Source organism: Pantherophis guttatus, chromosome 2 (genome assembly GCF_059756535.1).
Source record: "Pantherophis guttatus breed Tessera chromosome 2, ASM5975653v1, whole genome shotgun sequence".
NCBI classification, from domain to species: Eukaryota; Metazoa; Chordata; class Lepidosauria; order Squamata; family Colubridae; genus Pantherophis; species Pantherophis guttatus.
In genome coordinates this window covers 46,576,458-46,598,121 of record NC_142064.1, presented here as the reverse complement: position 1 = coordinate 46,598,121, position 21,664 = coordinate 46,576,458, and the positions used below count along the sequence as shown (strand labels likewise).

General features: G+C 38.3%; 1 protein-coding gene across 11 annotated transcripts in view; it reads right to left on the bottom strand.

Annotated features, from left to right (window-relative positions):
• PAM (peptidylglycine alpha-amidating monooxygenase) overlaps positions 1 to 4,960 on the bottom strand; it is a 153,788-nt gene extending 148,828 nt beyond the window's left edge. For 2 of the 11 annotated variants that reach the window (XM_034432706.3, XM_087885925.1), the window contains exon 1: positions 4,575 to 4,888. The gene's annotated coding sequence lies outside the window, so the exon portion shown is untranslated. Of the gene's footprint in view, positions 1 to 3,993; positions 4,337 to 4,574 lie in introns of those variants that run through there. The other 9 variants (XM_087885927.1, XM_087885930.1, XM_034432709.3 and 6 more) reach the window with 8 other exon arrangements.
• Between the last annotated feature and the right edge of the window lie 16,704 nt (positions 4,961 to 21,664).

Sequence of the window (21,664 nt, the reverse complement as noted above, 5' to 3'; positions counted from 1 at the left end):
TTATCATGACATATTTGTTTAATTATTTAAATGTAATTATTTAAAATTACTTAAAAATTGGATCTTTCTCCCTTTTCAGTTTTTTTGCTGGGTCAGAACTAATTTGCAAAGAAAGCATCACAGTGGTTAGAGTGCAGCACTGCAGGCTACTCCAGCTGACTGCTAGCTGCAGTTCGGCAGTTCAAATCTCACCGGCTCAAGGTTGACTCAGCTTTCCAACCTTCCAAGGTCAGTAAAATGAGAACCCAGATTGTTGGGGGCAATATGCTGACTCTGTAAACTGCTTAGAGAGAGAGAGTTGTAAAAGCACTATGAAGCGGTATATAAGTCTAAGTGCTATTGCTATTGTCCAACAGATATCAAGAGAAATGCAGGTGAAGGACATGAGGTTAACAATGCTTTCTTATCAGTGCTTCCCAGCAAGCAGAACTGGAAAGCATCCTGCCTCTGATTGGTGTTTTGTAAACTTAGCAACTTTCTGATATGTGGAGTTTAGCTCCTTAGCCAGCAAGCTTCTAGGAGAATTCTGGGAATTGACATCAACACATCTTAACATTGTCAAATTTGAAAAATACTTCTATGGTTAGTGATCATCGATCAATAGTAATAATTTAACTTTTCATGAATTTGTCTAATTTCAATTTCAGTTATAACATATTGGTGCTCATGGTTATATCTGAAGTATCAAATTCTTAGTGTTCAACCATGTGCCATGGGAACTAGTAATTCTTTTTAATTCCTGGAAGCTCCCAGCATACAATTGAAAAACTTTTAGTATTATGGGGATTGGGAGAAAGTGAAGGAGAGGAACCTCTTCCTCTTCACCATTTCCATTTTATACGGTTCTATCATGCCCTCGTTTATCATTTTTTATGCTATAAAGATTTAAATATTTTGTTCAAGGAATTGATCCAGATCTTTGATCCTTTTTATTGCCCTTTTCTGTACATCTTATAGATGTAGAAAATCCACTTTGGGAGAGGGTAATTGTTAAAACCTCTGTAATTCAGATTCTTTAACATGAACAACTTTAAAATGTGCATTATAGAATATAGAATTCATAACTTGGTGGCATTCAGCACTAGAATTATACTGCTAAGTGTGCCTTACAGACCTATTAATACATAACATGGGCCTACTTACAAAATTACCCATACAACGAAAGAACATCTGCTTATATACAAGGTGGCCCAGTTAGTCAGAAGGTTAAATTCATCTTGATATGATTAGGAAAAATGCTAATAAAGTTGGTCAATGTCAACGAAAGATGTATAGAAGTCAGATAACATGTTCTATAATAAAGTATCCAGAAAGAAGTCCTTGGTCATAAAACAGGTTTGGCTTTGTAAGGAAAATTCTATTTGACACAGACAACTTCTTGAAGAAAAGAGGCATGAACAAATAATAATAAACAGCTTTGTATTTTTCCAAAAGTTGCAAAATTAACAAGAGTTGATTGCAAGGTTAAGAAGCTAAATTTTATCTTCATCATGGAGTACAAGCAAGCAATGAATCCCTTTTCTTATTTCAGAAAAAAATGTCCAGCAATATTTATTTTGTGCCTTTCAGTCACTGCCCTTATTCCTGCCCCTTTCTTGGCAAAAAATTCAGAAGCGGTTCACTATTGCCTTCTTCCTAGGACTGGGAAAGAGTGACTGGCTCACAGTCATCCTGGTTTTATGCCTAAAACAGGACTACAAGTCATAGGCTCCTGGTTTCTAACCTGGCATCTGAAGTTGCTCTTTTCAAAGCAAAACAAGCAAACAAAACACACAAACATGCTACATTATGCATTGGACATGATACAATATACTTCCTTCTAAATATCCAACTGACCCCAACAAGAGCTAATAACCTCTAGAAGAGTTAACATTCCTAATAGGTTAGTAATAACTGGTTCATACAACCTCTGAAACAGTATCAGCTATCCTATTGCCTTTCTTCTTCTCCCTTCAACTAATCCTTTAAAATTAGCTGGTGCCTTAAATGAATGGTGCCAAACTGCATAATACACGATTCAAACAGTAGCTGCAAAGTTGCATTAATATGCCATGCAAATTTACTTCCTAGAAGCTAACTATGATTAAAATAAGAAAACTATTTAGAGATCTGCTTTATACAAAAGTTTACTCAATGCAGAACAGCACCCATTATTTGGGTTTTCTGAGCTACTCCAATTCTGTGAGAGAATAGTATATGCATATGTCAGCGCCATTGATCCTACAACATTTTTTGAATTGACTGTCTAGCTTCACTTTACAGAGGCTTTTAAAGTGTGATTTTGATTCAAAGAGATTCAATGAATGGATGAATAAATAAAAATGGATCATGTAAGACCACCTTTCACGAGCAAATTACATATAATCATTACATGCTCCAAAAGGTCAAGTTGAACACTAAATACATAGTTCAATATTTATGAGTAGTACTTATCTGGAAATCAAATAGCAACCACAAATTCAATGTTCTTGAAACCATTACTTCTACTGAGAAGTTATAGTCTCAACAGTGCAATGAAGTTTATGAAGCAATGTTTGTATCACATATTTATTTATTTATCAAATTTGTACAGCCGCGACTCACCCAAAATGACATATAACCAACAACAATGCTCTCTCTTAAGTAAATTATGCCAACCCTGTACTTATGTTCACTGTTTCATTAGCTGTTAAATATTGTAAAAATCAAGATTTATACAGGAAGCAGCAATACATTTTGTGGATTATAACATTTTAGATAACACTTTATCCCATTCAAAATCATTATGAAAATCAATTATTCTAAAAGTCAGTAATACTTATAATGTAGAATTCTGGAAAAGCTAATCAGGCTTGCTCTGTAATCTAAAAATGTAATTCAAAGTATTATATTTCTAGCATTTTAGGGAACCTTCTCTCATTTGCAAAAAAATATTTTTTTTCCTCATTACATAGTTCTTGATACAATATGTAAAAAACCAGCACGTCCAATCTCTAATTATGTATAAAATTATGTAAACGCTTAAAAGAGATGCTGCATGTTCATCTTGAAGTCAAGCATTGCAACAATAAAAGTATTAGTCTAATAATGCCATGCCTGCCAAAGTCTCAGAAAGCACTACTACAATAATGTACTTCCCTCCGTAATCTGAAACCAAAAGCACCGTGGTTCTAAGACACAGAAAGTGATACGTTTAAAGGTATATTAGTTATAAAGTTAGAAACCAAGCCATATCCCTAATAAACAATTACTCAGCATCGCTAGTGGCTCGCCTGTGTTCGGCACAAAATAGAATTTTAAAAGTGAGAGACAGAAACAAAGTGAGCGAGCAGTTGGAGGGTAAGTGCATCACAGACAACAGAAATCATGACACCCCCCCCCCATTTTTCAAAGTTCTATTTTCTGTATTCCTTCTGATCTTTCTTCTATGTTTTTTTTTTCTTTCAGAAAAAAAACTTTCAAACAAGCTCACTCCATGTCCAGAGTTGGCTTCTCTTGGCACTCTGCGATCCACTCTTACCCTTATTGTTACTACAAGAACAGTTAATAACGTCAGAACAATGCACACATTACTTAAAAGCCACAAGCATCGCTTTCCCCTAATTAGACAATGACTGTTAACAGAACCTCTTTGCATCAGAGGTCCTCTTGAATCCCAGTCTCATTTACAGGCGCCTTCGCAAAGCCCAGCAAGTACAAAACATCGAATGACGTGCACTCCCAAAGCGCCAAGGAGCGTTTCTGCACAACCCAGCGTCAATTAAGAGAAGACGGGATAGGAAACTTGAAGGAGAAAAGCAGAACTCGCCACTCCGGGCTTGCTCACTAAATCTAAGGGGGAGGGAAGCGGGAAGGGAAGGGGGGGACAAATGCTGTGACAAAAACCCGCTGTCTTTCCACCCTTAGGCGAATCGTAAATAGAAAGAGGCCAAAAGAAAAGCAGAAAGGGAAAGTCGGCAAGGGATAAATCCCTCTCAAAAGCGGGATTATCTACCGGAGGAATCTTTCACTCACTCAGTAGCCGCAGCCCCCAAGGCCCATCGCGGTCGCCGATCTCCTCCTCGTCCAGGCAATCTGGGAACAAGCAACCTCTAAAAGCCTCCTAATCGCCGGTTTAGAAGACGGAAGGGCGGATGGGACGGGGGGGGGGAGGGCAGGCAAATTAACTCAGCCTCTTCCAGCCCGGGGATGCCGCGCTAAGAGGACCGTTCCTTGTACCCGTCGCCCCAAACAGGGCAGTGCCCAAGTTTTGCTCTTGCAATCCAGCTCCGGCCGGGCACCATCCAAAGATGCAAGAGGGGGAGAAAAAAAAAGTTGTTCAACAGCAAAAACCCGAAAAGCTGCAGCGCCGGAACCTCTCTCGGCCGGGGAGGGAGCCGACGAGAAAAGGCGCACGTTCCCAAGAAGACAAAGCGGGGGAAGCAAGAAGAGGCAGGTGCCCGGCGGGAAACCCGGACGCGGCGCGGTCCAGAGAAAAAAGAAAAAAAGGCACCGGGAGGGGACAGGAGAGGAAAGGAAAGGAAAGACCAGCAAGAAGCTGCCCGGAGGGCTGGATCGAGCGGGAGAGGGGGGAGTAGAGAACAACCAAGCCCCACCATCAGGACGAGGACGAAAAACACGGGAGTCGACTAGGAGTCCGGAGTCCGGAAAGAAGCGGCGAGATGGCCCGCGGAGCAAAGGGGAAGAGCCGCCGCCGCCTGCCTGGCCCCGGCGAGGAGCCGGAGCCCTGGGCGCAACTTGTCCTCAGCTGAGCTCGCGGGGGGGGGGACTCTCTTCTGCCGCCCTCTCCAGCTACTCACCGCCCGGCCCGCTGCTGCCTCTCCGGTCGCCTTCTCCAACTGTTCGACGACCACCTCCGGGGCTTTTTTCCCCCCGGATTGAAGTAGACGGCCGCGATTGCTGCCTTTCTGACGCCGAGCCAAGAGCCAGGGCCCACCCCCGAGCTGCCGAGGCCCGCCCCGAGCCCTCCCACTGCCAGCTCGCCGCTCCGCCTCTCCCAAATCCAAATATGTACACCGGCGCCGGCCCTGCTTTCCCTGCCTGCTGGGAGGGGGATGTTTGTTTTTGCTCAGCCTCCGCCGCCTTTGCGAAGAGGCTTCGAGTGCCATTGGAGGCCAAGGCGAGGTCTGAGAGGCCGGGCGCGGCGTCGGCGGAGGAGGGGAAATCTCCTCGCTTTACAGGGCAAAGGAAGCGGCTCCCCCCGGTCTCGACGAGAGCGAGAGGACGGGAACGAAACGGGGACCTCCAAAGAGCTTTTCTGAAACGAGCCCTTGACAGATGTGCACGCCCGGACGGGATGAGTGGGTAGCATGTCAAGGGCAGCAAGAGAGACTTTTGCAAGACCTCCTCTGAAACTACACTTGATTGTAGCTTCGTGTACACACGCGGCCACTTGTCACGCACGTAGGTGCTACTACTAACTCCTTGGAGCGATTGTTGTCTGTGTGAGTAGATATGTCTGTATGAGTCAACGTGGCCAGGTGGCAGTAGCTCTTGCCGGTACAGGTACAAAGCGAATTTTAGCTAAAGAATAAAACTGAACTAGGTCAGACCCTGTGGTGAATTATTTTCATTCTTTCTTTCCATCTTGAAGTTATAGCGAAAATCACATTCTTTGAACATCTATTTGCCAAACTGAGACATTTTCATCCCCTCCCAGCCTATTTTGATAAATCTCCCCCCCTCCCTCCCCGCTTTTTTACACAGACATTTAGATAGGACCTCTGAGCAACAGTAGGAAAACCAGGTTGATGAGAGGCTTTAAAGCTTAGCTTCCAACTTGCTGGGTAAGTACGAGGGTATTTTACCGCAGTGTAATTTGCCTTTTTCTGTGAATGACAGTTTCACAGTAAACTGGTAGGCAGAGTGTTTCCAGGCATTCCCGTAGCCAAGAAATAGACAATGCAGCCAACACTCAAGTGAGCCACTTTATATACTGCACTGGCAAGAACAAACTCTTGGGGAATTTATACATACAAATAGTACAGTAGTTCTGGCACAGATGTATTCCTCCTAGTACTTCTGTCTTTGAAAATTCTCAAGGTTCTGTTAAGATTCCCTTCCCAAATGTGTCTGTAGCTGTGTGCGCTGCAGCTGCTGAAAAAGAAACCATTGAAAATGTCTAATTCGGGACTTAATCTAGAGAACTGTATGGCTTTCATTTCAAACAATGCCTCCATAATGATTCGCCATCAGAATGGAGTTACTAAAATTGTGCACAGAAAATGAAGTGGTATGAAAATTAGCAATTTTGACTATGCAGGCATTTTATAGAGCCACGCAATGTATTTTGAATTTGAAATGTTTTCAGTTGCTCTGAATGTGAAGTGGTAGAAATGTCCTGTGCTCACATGGTAAAACAGTGCTTCCTTGCAAGACTGTGGGATTCCATATACTCAGCCCTTGCCTCAGTGTTGTTTTTTAACATCTGCATGAAGTTCCTGGAGAGGTCATCCATCAGTTTGGTACTCAATTGGGTCACACCAGGCCAAACTGTAGAAGTTCACTTCTGATGCTACTTGGTCCCGTGGGGGTCAGAATAAGCAAAGTCAAAGGTTGACTCAGCCTTCCATTTTTCTGAGGTAAAATGAGGACCCAGGTTGTTGATGTAATATGCTGACTTTGTAAACCACTTAGAGAGTGCTGTAAAACATTATGAAGAGGTATATAAGTCTAAGTGCTATTGCTATTAGATTCCTGCAAGACTTAATTGCTCTTTTTCACTGACTGATCCGTTTTGATCCCAGCTCTAACATTGAATAGGGTCCACTTCATCTGAAGAAGTAGATCTACAATCTCCTGGAGTGCATCATATGGAAGCCTTAGAAAGGGAGATCTTTATTTAGGTCCATCTGGTATGCTAATTTCAGGGCTTTTGGAGATTAAGGTGCTCTGGCAACAGTGACTCATGTCTTGGCACTTTGCATATAGACTACTACAGTAATACACTACTCAAAGGGCTGCCTTTAAAATTATTTAGAAGTTTCAAATCATCCATCTGCTAACTGGAACTAGTCGATTCAACACTCTTATTCTGTGGGCCCTATATCGGCTTTAGATTTGCTTCCAGTCCAGTTCAAAGACTTGGTCATCACTTTTAAAGATGTTCATGCTTGGTACTTAGGATTTTTGGGATCTTATTTCTCACTCAAACAGCCTGTCACATACAATTACTAAGGAAATTATGCTGAGGTTCCTACCTGAGGAGAGGTGAGAACTGACATTGGCTTCTCAAGGGCTGCCACACTCTTCCCTGACCCAAGATTAGGAATGCTTTAAAAATATTATTGCTCTTCGTGGCATTGCAACACTGATGGAATAAAGGTTGGTTGGGTTAATTAAATGAGGCATGATTTTGTAGTAATCGTACAAAATATGACTGTAAATTACCTTGAATCCTTGCTCAAGTGGGCAGTCTATAAAAATCCGTTTAAATAAATAAAATCAAAGGAATACCAAATCCTGCCAGTAGAATTCTATGGCAAAGAAATAAGAAAAAGTGAAATTACCAGAATAAAACAACAGGAAGTTGTGAAAAACAAAAAGGCAACTGACTTTCTGGTTTGCTTAAATTAGAACATTGGCAGTTAGAAGGCTGGTTGGTGTTTATTGGTACATATTTAAGTAACTTGTGTTAGAATAATATGTTTTTTCCCCATTCTGTTTAGGACAATATAAATTTTCACATTTGAAGGGGGAAATGTAATTTGGAATTCCACTAGCCTCTCTCCCCCAATACAGAGATGTTTTAAGGCATTTCTGGTAGGTGCTATATGCATGTCCAAAGCAATGCACAAACCCAATAGCTTATATTGCAACAACATCAAAATATCTTTTCCTTTCCTAAATGGAGCTGCTAAACCAAAGATAGGATTTATAACATTGATCTAACATTGTTCCTAACAATAAAATTTAGATTTAAGCACATGCATGAATTACTTGGTTCTTTCATTCACTGGTTGATTTGCTAATTGCGAACTGTGAATAAATCACAGTTGGTTGGGTCAGCATAACATACTAAGCTACAGACTAACAAGCCACAATTTGGCTTTCAAATAACCTTTGTGAAGGCCACTATGTAAATTGTTTAAATAAATAAATTACTAAATCACTAAAGAGGCTAATAGTTATTATTATAAATAATAATCTCTACCTTTCTGAGCCATTGTTTAACCAGTATATTTTCCCAGAATTAAACGAGGAACTGGTCACTATCAAACTAACAGGTTTTTTCCTCTTTCGTGAATGCTAGATAAAACCTATTTGTGATTACTCCTACCTACCTATCATCTTTTGGATTTTATTGCTTTTTTTATTATTCTCTGTTTTTGTAACATACAGCTTGATAATGTATTTGAAAGAACCTAAGCCAGTTGAGTGTAGTGGTTAAGGCATCAGACTGGAAGGCAGAAAACCGTGATTCTAGTTCTGTCTTATTTACAAAATCATCTGCATATCCGTGGGCTACTCACTCTCTCAGGCCTAGAAAGAAGATAATAATAAAATTTATTTTTTGAAATCTTGCTAAGAAAACTACAAAGACTAGTCTAGGCAATGACCAGGAGTCATTGCTGACTCGAAGGCACCAAAAACACCTAACCAATCTGTATCATTTTAGTTGTTTAGATTCACGGTCTCCTGGTATCTAGCCTTCTGCTTTAACCCCTACCCCTGGTGGCGAACCTATGGCATGTGTGCCAGAGGTGGTGTGCAGAGCCCTTTCTGTGGGCACACATGCCATCACTTCAGCACAGTAAGCCATAGGGCAGGTGTCGGCAAGCTGCGGATTTTTTCATCTCTCCACTGTGGCTCTCTGTCGGGTGATCCCACCACTGGCTGGCCCTGCCCTCCCCTCCCCATCACCCCAAAGGAGTCTTTTGTCAACTCGCAAAGCATCCCTGACCTGCTTTCAAGTTGCCCTAAGCAAGGGGGATGGGAAAACGAATTCTGCAGCTATGGCGAGGCAGCATGTAAGTCAAAACAAAAGCACATTCTAGCCATATCTCTCTCAAAACTGTCTCTGCAGTTACCCACAATGGCCGGAGGGGAGTGATCTCTACAACCCACGAAATTGTTTTGTTGGACAATGTGACTGAAGACACACCTTGGGGGGAGTGGATAAACAGGATCAGAGCTGGAATGTAAATTATGTGGGGTCAGAGTTGGCTTCACTTGGAACATGCCGACATGAAGCTCCTAATAAATAACTGGATTTCTTTTGAAGCTTGGCTCAAGGCTCGTGATTTAATTAGGGCATCAGTCAGAACCCTGATATCTTTGATGGCTGAATGCCGAGAGCACGGATTTCCTCCACTTCTGCGTTCCCACGCTGAAACAAACCAAATGGGCCCACCGAGCCCGCTTGCAAACTCCACTGAACGTGGCTCCAAAAGTTGGGCTCGTGCGTCCCTCTCGGCTAGCGCCAGCACCACAGTGGCAGCAGGGAAGGTGCGTGCCCTACCTGCTCCGCTCTCACCAGCCAGAGGTGGGGCTCCATGCCGCTTCCTCCCAGCTGGAATGCCATGTTTGTTTGCTTGCTGGTTGCTTCTGAGGAGGGAGCTGTGCTCAGGCCACCTGGGCCCCCACTGTGGGGGCAGAGAGGGAAAGTGAAGGGTGTGTGTGTCCCCAAAGGATCCAGGTTGGAGTTGCCTTATTTTGCCTGGATCTCTAATGCTTGGCTTTGCCTGCCAGCCTCCACTCCCCCTCCACAGCCCAAGTGGTTGGATTCACACAATACGTGAAGCTGGGGAAGACAGCTTCACAGATGGATAGATGGATGGATGGATGGATGGATGGATGGATGGGTGGGTGGGTAGATAAATAGATAGATAAATAGATAGATGGATGGATGGATGGATGGGAGAGGGAGAGGGAAAAAGGAAGAAAGGGGGAAAGAGAGAAAGACAAAGAGAGAGAGGAGAAGGAGGGAGGGAGGGAAAGAGAAACAGGGAGGGAAAGAGGGAGAGAAAGAGAGAGAGGGAGGGAAAGAGAAATATTACAAAAGTTTTTTTTATTGTTGCTAAAAGTAATATTTCAAAAGCAGAAAAAAAATGAAGGGGAATAAAAGTATATTTATCATGCTTTTCTTAGAACAATTAGCTGAACTCTACCTTGTTATTATTTTAGGTAGTAAAAAGGTAAAAGTAAAGGTTCCCCTTGCATATATGTGCTAGTCATTCCCAACTCTAGGGGGCGGTGCTCATCTCCATTTCAAAGCCAAAAAGCCAGCACTGTCTGAAGATGTCTCTGTGGTCAGGTGGCTGGCATGACTAAATGCCAAAGGCGCAAAGAATGCTGTTACTTTCCCACCAAAGGTGGTCCCTATTTTCTACTTGCATTTTTTATGTGCTTTCGAACTGCTAAGTTGGCAGAAGCTGGGACAAGTAATGGGAGCTCATCTCGTTATGCGGCACTAGGGTGCTCAACTGCTGACTTTTCAATCGACAAGCTCAGCATCTTAGCCACTGAGCCACTGTGTTCCTTATTATTTAGGTAGTAAAACCTCCTTATTCAGGTTAAATTGCCGTGTTGGCACTTTGCAATAAATAAGTGGGTTTTGGGTTGCAGTTTGGACACTTGGTCTCTAAAAGGTTCAGCATGACTGCCCTACACCAAACTGGCTTAGTTTAGGTTGTTCCAAATACATTATCAAGCTGTATGTAAAGCCGACATAGATGTGATGTGGCTTTTTAAATTGATGAACCAATATGAATTTCGAATTCATATCATGACTTGCTTGATGGATTCCAGGGTGGTAAGAAATAAAGAAGCTCATGGAAGAAGAGGAGGTCAACCTATTCTCCAAAGCACCTGAAGGCAGAACAAGAAGCAATGAGTGGAAACTAATCAAGGAGAAAACCAACCTAGAACTACGGATAAATTCCCTGGCAGTTAGAACAATGAATCAGTGGTATGGCTTGCCTCCAGAAGCTGTATGTGCTCCCACACTGGAAGTTTTTAAGAAGAGATTAGACAACAATTTCTCCAAAATGGTATAGGGTTTCCTGCTTGAGCAGAGGGTTGGACTAGAAGACCTCCAAGATCCCTTCCGACCTGTTATTCTATAGTAGTAGAAGCAGTGGTGGGATTCAAGTAATTTAACAACTGGTTCTCTGCCCTAATGATTTCTTCTAACAACCAGTTTTCCAAACTGCTCAGAAAGTTAACAACCGGTTCTCTCAAAGTGGTATGAACCGGCTGAATCCCACCACAGAGTAGAAGGCTAACCAGAGTGGTTTACAGTGACTATTGCAGAATAGGTACTGAGAATTTAGACAAATGCAGCATTGTGTCTTGAGGAAAGTTACAAATTAATGTTTATATTCCAAGCTAATATATCTGAATCTCATGTTATAGCTGTCATATCCTTTAGGATATTGCTGAATTATTGTGGGATAATGCCCTTAAGAAATGAAACCTAAAGAAGTTAGGGGATGGAGATATTTGCCACCAAAAAGGGGCTCAAAACAAACTCGTGAGTTTAGTGCATGCATCGTGCATTGAGCTTCCAGGAAGGGCGATGAACTCCACCAGAGGCATGGTAGGAACATTGCTCTCAGTGGAAAAGCCTCCTTGGCAGCCAACAACATCAATCACTGGCAGAAGATTTGTTATGACAACATGAAGGAAAGAAAAGCTCAAGCTGCTCTAGATGTTAACTCGGTGTTAGTACCCTTGAAATAATATTAACTCTATTCTGTGCTTTTTATTTTTTTAAAAAGGATAAAGCTTTATTTTTACCAACAAGTAAAGAGACGATTGCGGCTGAAACGTGGTGCACAAATACAGCTTTGAGCCACTGCAGAAAAAGAAAATAAAAAATTAATGAACAATTAGAATGTAAAAGAGTTTTAAACATTACCTTATTTCACACATCATGCTACCCCAAAATTAGGCTTGTGGTTAGCATGTTGTGAAAATTCAGCTGAAGATTTAGCACATTTAATAGGCTGCAAGACTCCTCCTCCTCTCACTGTAGGATTGCTCTATTCATGAAGCAGCAAGAAAAGTGAGCTATTAGTGTCTCAAAACATCTTAGGGAGATATTTATGCAAGTGACATTCAAGCAGCTTGATACAATGGTTAAATACGGAAGGTTCTCTTCTATATCATATAATGGATATATCTGTATTTGCGGAATGGTAGACGTAGAAGACTTGGCTCACATATTATTTGATTGTTGTTTGTACAAGAGGGTGACTGACAGGTATCTTGTTCATATATTAAACAAATGAGCTATTCGGAATTCCATATTTAAAAAAAACCATGCCTTAAGTGCGTCCAGAATCTGAAAACAACATTTAATATGGCACAGTACTTAAGGAAAATGGTTGAGATTAGCATATGTGGGACTGATTGGGGTAGATTGTAGGGATGATACTGAAATATAATTTTATCTTATTTCACTTATCCATGTACAAAATTATTGTATTTTACTCCACTTTCATTTTAAAATGTTTTATAGATTTTATTAATAATTGGTGTTTCAAACTATGTTTTTATATGGCCTATGGGCTAATCAATAAACTAAACTAAACTATTGGTGCATTCTTCTGATGTTTTGTTCAGTTGCCTAGTATTATAAGGACTAGACCCAGAATGTCCCATATGCTGAGTTTACACATTACACTAAGCAAGTCACATTATAGATTTGTGTTATGCATAAAACTGGTGTCTGAGAGTAAAGCCACACCTGAGAGTAAATACAAAGCATGAGTGAGACTAGGTAATATTATTTTGAATCTGAAATAATGCTGGTATGCATTATCTATCTGAAAATTGCATTCTCTGTTGCAGAAAGCCTATGTATTAAGTCCAGATGAAGAAAGATAGTCTGATTTTATATTTCTGTCTGTCTGCTTGCATTAGACTTTATTTATGTTAGATTTTATGGTTTAGCATAGACTTCTTAGATAGGTTTCAGTTTCTAAAGCTGACATATTAAGATCAGTACGATAGATTTCAATATTATACCCATATCTGGAACTGGAGTAAAACTTCCTCCAGGATTTTATGAAGCTTCAAACCAACCATCTTTTCAACAAGAGAAGACTAGAGTCAAGTGAAAATTGTCCATTGTTTTGGGATGTAAAAAAAAATTTTTGGGGGTGAAAGGCAGACCACAGCACTTTTAAGTACAGATGGGACCATCCTCTTAAAGTTGAATTCAGCATTGCCTGGACCTTACCATGCATCTTGAACAATCATGAAGGCCTTGACCACTCAGGATTTAATACATAAGTAGCTGCACTTTCAGCTCAACTAGACTCCATCTCAGAAGGTCCAACTCATGTTATCTGACTGACACTTCTCACAGAACAACCCAAGCTCATGTTGCCTTGAATTTCTTGGGTAACTGTAGTCACTCCATTAATCCTGCATGGGACTGCATCTGGTGCCAAAACCCAAAAGGGGACAGTGTTCCTATGCCCATCCAGGTCTCTTTTATACATGCTGGGTCATTTCTCTCATTCCCTGCTGAGGAAAGCATTAATACAAACTGACCTGGTACTCAGAAGCAACAATTATTTTCCTAATTATTGATCATAATGTCAGGTTCTGATCAAAAACACAATGTCTGGATAGTGATTAGTTTCCCCGTAAAAACAAAGAATTGAATTTAAAACAATAAAATGATATAAGAGTAAAATCATATCTCCAATTGCTTAAACCATTGGCAACCTAAAATAAATAATAAAATGCATATTAATGAATTGCTACTTTAAAAATAGAACAATTTGAAGGCATTCTGTCACTCATTTGGTATATTTTTGATATTAAATAAACAATAATGTTCTCAAATAAAATTTGTTGAGCAGCTAAAGAATTACATTAACAGAAATTCAAATACTCTGGCCCACCACTAGCACTCTATCTCCGATTCTGCAAAAATACTAATATACCCTGCTATCTTTAATATTTGCTTTGGATATTGAGAGTGAGCACAGTTTAACTGACTAAACCACTTGCAAAATATTGGTAAAGTACCTTTACACAAGGTGTACCATACCTTAAGCAATATTGTTTGTAAGCAAGCAAGCTACTACAAACCATTTCCACAAGAAATGGTTTCATACTTAAGTCTCCATGCCCATAACTTCCAAAAAGCAACACATAGAAAAATAGCATTTTTTTCTTTTTACTGAATTTATTAACTGTTTTTAGCTCTGTTGTACACTGTCTAGAATCTCTTAGTTCATAATCATCATAATCATAAGTTTATTTGTCAAGCATATATAAGATAACAGGTAAAAGTATAAACATAATTTGAATACATGAAAAGAGTAAGTAAAAAGGAATATTGTGAATAGCTGTGAGATTGACTGCTATATAAATTGATTTGATAAATAATAAATTAAATATTACACATGGAAAGCTTTAACTTCCCTTTCTTTCATGCAATGATCATTCCTTCCACGCCAACTGAGGTTTACAACAGGTCTGGAAACAGTAGTTAACTCCTTATGTTAACTAAACAAGCAATGCAATTACAGAGTCACTCTGTGAGGGAGATGAGCAATTTCTAAATGTGATACATAAATAAAATAAATAAAATTACTTGGTCCATATGCTTTTCTAATCTATGCTTTACACATGATAGAGACTGGATTCACAGAACTCTTTGAGCCAAATGCTCTATGTCATGATTTTGAAAACTGTATAAAATGAGTCATATTTTTCTTGCAATGTCAAAACAAACAAAAGGGCAAACAACATACTTGATGAGAAGTGGAATCTCTGAATATTCCATTTAAAGATTTAATCAGGTTGCTACTGAGCTAGAGAAAACAAACTGTATAAGCCACTGAAGTCACTGCATAAAGCTGCCTGCACTTCAGCAAGTAATCTGTCTGCTTAATTTCCTCAGTAAAAGATCTTCTGAAACAACTATTTTTTCTGTTCAATTTCTTGTGTACTGTAATTGTATAACCTATGAGATACACACACACACACACACACACACACATATTAGTATTTTTAAACTGTGTATGTAAGTTGTGCAATATTTTTAAACTGTGTATCTAAGTTGTGCAAGTTCCACTCAAGTGGACAATTATGTTAAAGCAGATATTTGAAGATTAGAAATCAGAGGTGGGTTTCAGCAGGTTCTGACCAATTCTGGAGAACCGGTAGCAGAAATTTTGAGTAGTTTGGTAAATACCACCTCTGATGGTATCCGCCTCCATCTGTTCTCTGCCTCCCGAGTCCCTGCTGATCAGGAGGAAATGGGGATCTTGTACTAACCTTCCCCTGGATTGAGGAGGGAATGGAGATTTTACAATATCCTTCCCCTGCCACGCCCACCAAGCCACAACCACAGAACCGGCAGTAAAAATTTTTGAAACCAACCACTGTTAGAAATGTTACACTTATGACATCTTGCAAAATATGTCAATACACCTGTAGCTATCTCTTTCTACAGTAGCAAAGCTGCATGCAATACAATACAAGAAACTACTGTAAATTTATTTTGGATGGTTGAAAAAGCCAAAGTTATGCTATTAGGATAAATGATAGCTGTTTCTGCCAACAGTAGAACTTCAATTTAATGCAGAATGTGAGCTGTTTTACATTTTAATGCAAAAATGTAATTTTATTACTTGATTTGTGCTATTCTAAACAATGGATTATTATTCTTGCCCAGTCAATCCATGGCATACATACATATACCCATCATGTTATTCCTTTTCAGCTAAGCGGCTTTATGCAATCTACAGGAAAGAGTAAGAAATATAAGCTAAAAATAAAATAAAATATGAGGTAAGAAAAGGAGATATAGCTAAATCTAAATTAGACCAACAACACTGATTATATTTCTCCTTACCTTCTATCATTATAAACCATCCGTGGGTCCATAATATCTGTACATCTGTTTACATGCTGCCTTTTATTTATTTATATTTCTCACTTCTTGCCATTAAAAGAACACAGAATTCCACCCAAGCACAGCTTTCTTAGTCTTCTTCTCAACTTATTTGCTCTCACTTTTGTATTTTCTCTGAAGTAAGAGTCTGAATAAATTTAATATACACATTTCATATTAGTTTATTCATTTTTATTCAATATACATTCATTCGGCACCCATTCATTACTGATGTTACATATTTATTATTTGTATTTGTTGTTTAACTACACTGTTTTTTAAGTCACCAATTCCCATGGCATTTATTTTTCTTCTGAGATACCGAGCTTTCATATAACAAAAATGGAAAAAGTATGCACTTATGCATACCTATTTTTACAAAGCTCATTCTTTTCAAAATATCACATTTCACCTGCTTTTTCTTACCAGCATTTATGCATCTTGAACTTCTTCCATTATGTTTTCTAGCTTTAGAAAATTTTCAATCAAGCACCCAAATTCAAATGTTTGTTTGTTTTTTTCCTAGAGATGTATAAGTTGTAATAACTTGCAACTCCATTTTTTCTTTCAAATCTAACTACCAACTGCTGCTGTATAACATTCGACACAGTGTACAAAAAATATATGCACATTCATGTTTCCAACAATACCTCTCTAACATCACCATGTTTTCAGGCTGAAGCAAAAGCTAATAGTTCTCAAACAGAAATGGCAGTTTGTAAGCAACTAGTCAACTTCAAGGCCACTAAGTACTATGCCAAGAATTCATTAATTTATGGAAATGGCACCCCAGGAATCATTCATATATTCTTAGTGGCAATAGACAATCAATGGTCTATATGGCTTCATTTTCGCTTGCTAAGTTTAGAGTCTGAATAAGAAGGCAACATAAGCTATGAAGTGTCAGAACATTAATGTTTTACTGCCAGAGTCTAGGTAGCGAGCCAGACACCACAAACAGTCCTTTTAATTTGTCCATAAATAACAGTAAACAACCTAGTGGACATCACACATCATCTTATTCAGTACTCAAGGCTGAACCAATTATTCCATTTATCCTGACTAATTTGAAGAAACTATTGGGAACAGTTCATTCAATATTTAGTTGACCTGACGAAGGTGTGGAAATACTGATGTATTTATATTGATTTTTCTGTGTGTGTTATTTCACTTCTGCTATGACTGTTGACCTTGTAAGCTGTTTAGATGTGGCCAGAATGAAGCATCATAAACATCATTGCAATAAATAAATAAATAGATAAATTTATGGCATTCATTCATTTGAATTCTGCTCCTAAACACCATTCCCATTCAAATTTCTAAACTGTCCTTCCCGCATTCTTTCACTTCAATTCCACTCCAAATTATTTATTAGTTTTAGTTTTAATTCCATTCATACTGGTTGAGGACCCTTATTCAGCCCTTTTTCCCGTTCTTTTCCTGTCAAAATAGTTCTGTCTTTCACTTTAAACTGTATCCTTGTGATTATCTTTTTTCTATCTCTACTAAAATTTTCCATCTCTATTTTTGCAAATTTTTCTCATCCGTACATAACTCTTTAAGAACTGAAACCCATGTTTTGATACTTTTTAGTAATACAGAGAAGATATAGATTAGGTTATCAATATTAGCCATACCCATTCCTTATGCACCATTGCTTTTTAATAATAAGACAAGATATCACAGACGGAACCAAAGTTTTGCAGTTTTGCATATTTATGTTATTTTATGGAGGAAAGAATTTCTAATCTAGAGATCTAATTTTATCTAAACATAGTTGCCTGCATCCCACTAACTAAGAGATACATACTATGTAGTGATATACCCACAGTCATTTGTTTATTTATTAAATTCATATGCACTTGTCTCACTCTCAAGCCATTACAATACATACATGTATTCTTACATACACATACATACATCCTTCATAGCAAAGACAGTTTAGTTATGGCAGTTAAATGCTTCTTTAAAATGCTTTCTTTTCTTTTTTTTCTTTTTAAATGAAAATATCTGAACTGTTAAATACATATTTCACTTCCTAACTAAGTACACTGATCTTCCAAAAACTCTCAACAGCCCAGGAGCAGTTAGAAAGTTGTTGAGACAATTCATTGTTTCATTATTGCAATGGCTTACATATCGAATGAGATTCTGAAACCATTTTGATGTATTTTCCAAATGCATTGAATGAATGCAGGTCCAGTGAATAGAGCTGTAATGCTTAGTCTAAAAATATTGAGGCTCTGCTAATGAGAACTAGTTCCTCAGGGGACATTTGAAATTATTTTAAGAAATAGTACTTTGAAGAAAGCTCTGGTTAAGGAAAATAACATTTCAGCCAGATAAAATAAGCTTCAAGAATATTTCCAGAAAGAGCTATATAGCTGCAAAATTCTACTTCAAAAATTGGATGAGCTTTATTAGGAATGATTGACAGATAAATAAACATTACAGGCCATTGTTGTCGGTTAAAAAGGTAACAGCCTTGATTCAAACTCGACTCCTTGTTATTGTACCTTGGCAATTTATGAGAATGAATTGATTTTAAAATCATAGAAAATAAGTATATAAAGACAGAAAAGAGTACCTCAATTCTATAGTAATACAGTAATGTTTTTATTGCTTTGTCACAAAAACACCATTTAAAAAGCATACAGCTTTTAAAATCTCAAAAAATACTGCATTGGGCGTGGTGATACAAAAATCATGATTAAAGAAGAAGCTAAATGAATAAATCTCAAAAACTATCTCAAATGTTTTAGTCATGAGAATAAAATTTTCCAATCTGCAGTCAAGTCAAGGATGCTGACTTTATAAATAAAAACACCTGGTCTTAGTTTTGAATTTTTCGTTGAACTAAATAAATTTCTTTTTCTTCATGAATAGATATAGAGATAGATAAAGCTATAGAGATACAGAGCTACAGATATAAACAATTCAGAGTTGATCTTTATATAATCTAGAGATTCTTTCTTCATAAGAATGCACATATATCAGCACATGTCCTAGAATAATTTGCTATTTAGTAAAAAGCATGAAATTATGCACTGAAAAGTCAGTCAGGGGTTCGATGTGCCATCAAATGTCAGAAATATGAATGATTATCTTAAGACAGCATTATTACAGCAGGAACAATATTTAACTATTCATGCTTTGCTTAGTCTATTGTGAATTTGAGCAGCTGATGTTAGCAAGCATCTTTTATATACTCTCACAGTTTTTAAGTTTCCACAGGTTTCCCACCTCCACCCCCAACTTCAAAAAAGGGTGCTATTATTTCCACCCTGCAGATTTTTATGTAGGCAGGAAAATTATTGGAAATGTGGGAAGACTGCAAATGAAAATTATCATTATCTGATCCTCTAATAAAATTTTGTGAATGAATATTGCATAAGTAAGGCTTTATCTGGAAACATGTCTTATAAAAAGGCTACTGTATGGGAAAATGAAAAATAATTATTCTAATAGAAAATATAGTACTGTATATACAATAAGGCATGAATGTATTCAGAATGTCATGTAGTTATTGCAATTCAGGATCCAATTCTAATAGACTATAATAGATACTACAAATATCCTTGTGCTGGGCCATAAAGCCAAGAATAGTTATGAAGTTCCAAACTCACATTATCAGTGCTACAGAGCAGAATTTATTTCTCAGTGCTGTAAGCAGATGAATATGGCATATGAATTACTGAGACAGAGAGATTACTTTATGGGGTCCTCAAAACTACAGCATTGTACTGCTTCCCAGATGCCATTTCAGCTGTAGGAATGCCAGCTATATTAGCTGATGAGAACCAAATCTGCACCAGAATCCACCTCATACACAAAATACATGCACAAAGGCATTATAGAATGGTCAAACAACATCTAAAGAAGGGTTACTAGATTTAGACGGCAAAAATCTGGATAACCACTAGATAGCATGCTGATGTTAAAATGTTCTGTACCTCTTTGCCATTATCTAGTGATCTTCTAGGTTTTTGCAGAACAAATCTGAATTTTCTAATTTATAGTGTCTTGTTTCTGGTTCCTGACTAGCAAGACCTGGATAGCTCAGCAGACTAATGCATTGTAATTAACACCAGCTGTCTGCAATTAGTAAGTTTGAATCTTGCCAGGCTCAAGGTTGACTCAGCCTTCCATCCTTTCTAAGGTAGGTAAATTGAGGACCCAGTTTGTGGGGGCAATAAGCTGATTTTGTAAAAATATACAAAAGTATGAAGGCTATTGCTTAATGCATTGTAAGCCGCCCTGAGTCTCCAGAGAAGGGCGGCATATAAATCAAATTAAAAAAAAAAAAAAGACCTCCCTGTTGTTTTTTTTTTGCAGGGATACTTATGATGGAGAGTGGACCATATGCCTGGATAAAAAGAGCATTAAATTATCTTTGAACCAGAAGATACAAGTGATTATCTTTCATAGTTGGAGCTTGCCAATTATCCTCTATCAATTTAGAAATATACTTAGTGGCTTTGTCTTTAGAATGAGATTAAATGTTGAGTACTAATTAAAGTTATTATACTATGGAAGTTAAAACTATGACAACATTAAGATTATTTTGACTATGATAGCACAGCTAATTACTGCATTTAATTCTAATTTCTATTTAAGTATTTTCTCTATATGGTGAAATGTTAATTTACTAGACCTCAACACAATGGACTATTACAGCATCCATGGAATGGAACAAATTTCTGGTCCGATTTACATCATTTACATAATAACATACAACACAAATAAAATATGTGTGTTGACATCATCATGCAAATGTGGTAAACCCCAGTATACCCCACTCTTAAATTCAGCTGACATTATAGAATAATAGGAAATCATTTCCACCGAGTGAAGAGGAAAAAGAGGTGAAAAACTCAACTTTTGAGTCCAATGTAATCCAGCTCTTAAATTCCTATCCTCATCTAGATTAATTGCCACTGACATATCTAGAGTTTGGATTTTCAAAAGAGCTTGTATCTCATAGAAGGATGTGTTAAAAATTATGGCATGACTGACAGCAGTTAAATACCAAACCACAGGTTACTTTCATATATGAGAGGGGGACATTTTATGCTGTAATATTTTTGAAAGTTATTGCTTCTTTTAAAGATTAAATATACTGCCAGCCTCATCTTTTTATTCAGTTTGTATTGAACAATTTATCTGCATAAGGTGACACTGGGGAGGTTTCAGTTTGTAAAAAGGTGAAAACATGCTGGCAGCAAACGCTTTGGGAGAGCAGACTAACTCTGAGTTCCTTCAGGCTGAACTGTTATTCACAGCCACTTCCAATGGCTTATTTTTTCCACTTAATTATTAAGATACAAAATATTGCACCCGAACACATGCAAATGCAATAACTCAAATACTCCTTATTAGCAATCTTCAGAGCAAGCAAATGCAAGGTGAAAATCTTCTCTGTTTTTACTTCCTAGAAAAAGGAATGGTAACACATATAGATTTTCTACAATGACATGAAAAGAACAGGAAGCATTTCCTCTTTTGTAACTGAAGTAACCTACAAGCAGTGTAACTGGTTTCTCTTGTCAATATAAACAGTTTTTAGGCATTCCAGTTTTCAGTCTGGAGAACAGCATCACTTTTCAATCTGAGTTACTGAGTTAAGACAATTTCCTACCTGGGTCTTTCTCATGGTTCCTGCCAATCACTCCCTTCTGATGATAGCAATAATGAACCAAGCTCCAAATGTTCAAAAGAGCAAATGGTTGAATGCAAAACATTCAGGTGGAAAATAAGAAAAGAAGCCATGATTGTCATCCCCTTCTGAGACAAAGGGTTCTTAAATGTACATGGAATATCAAA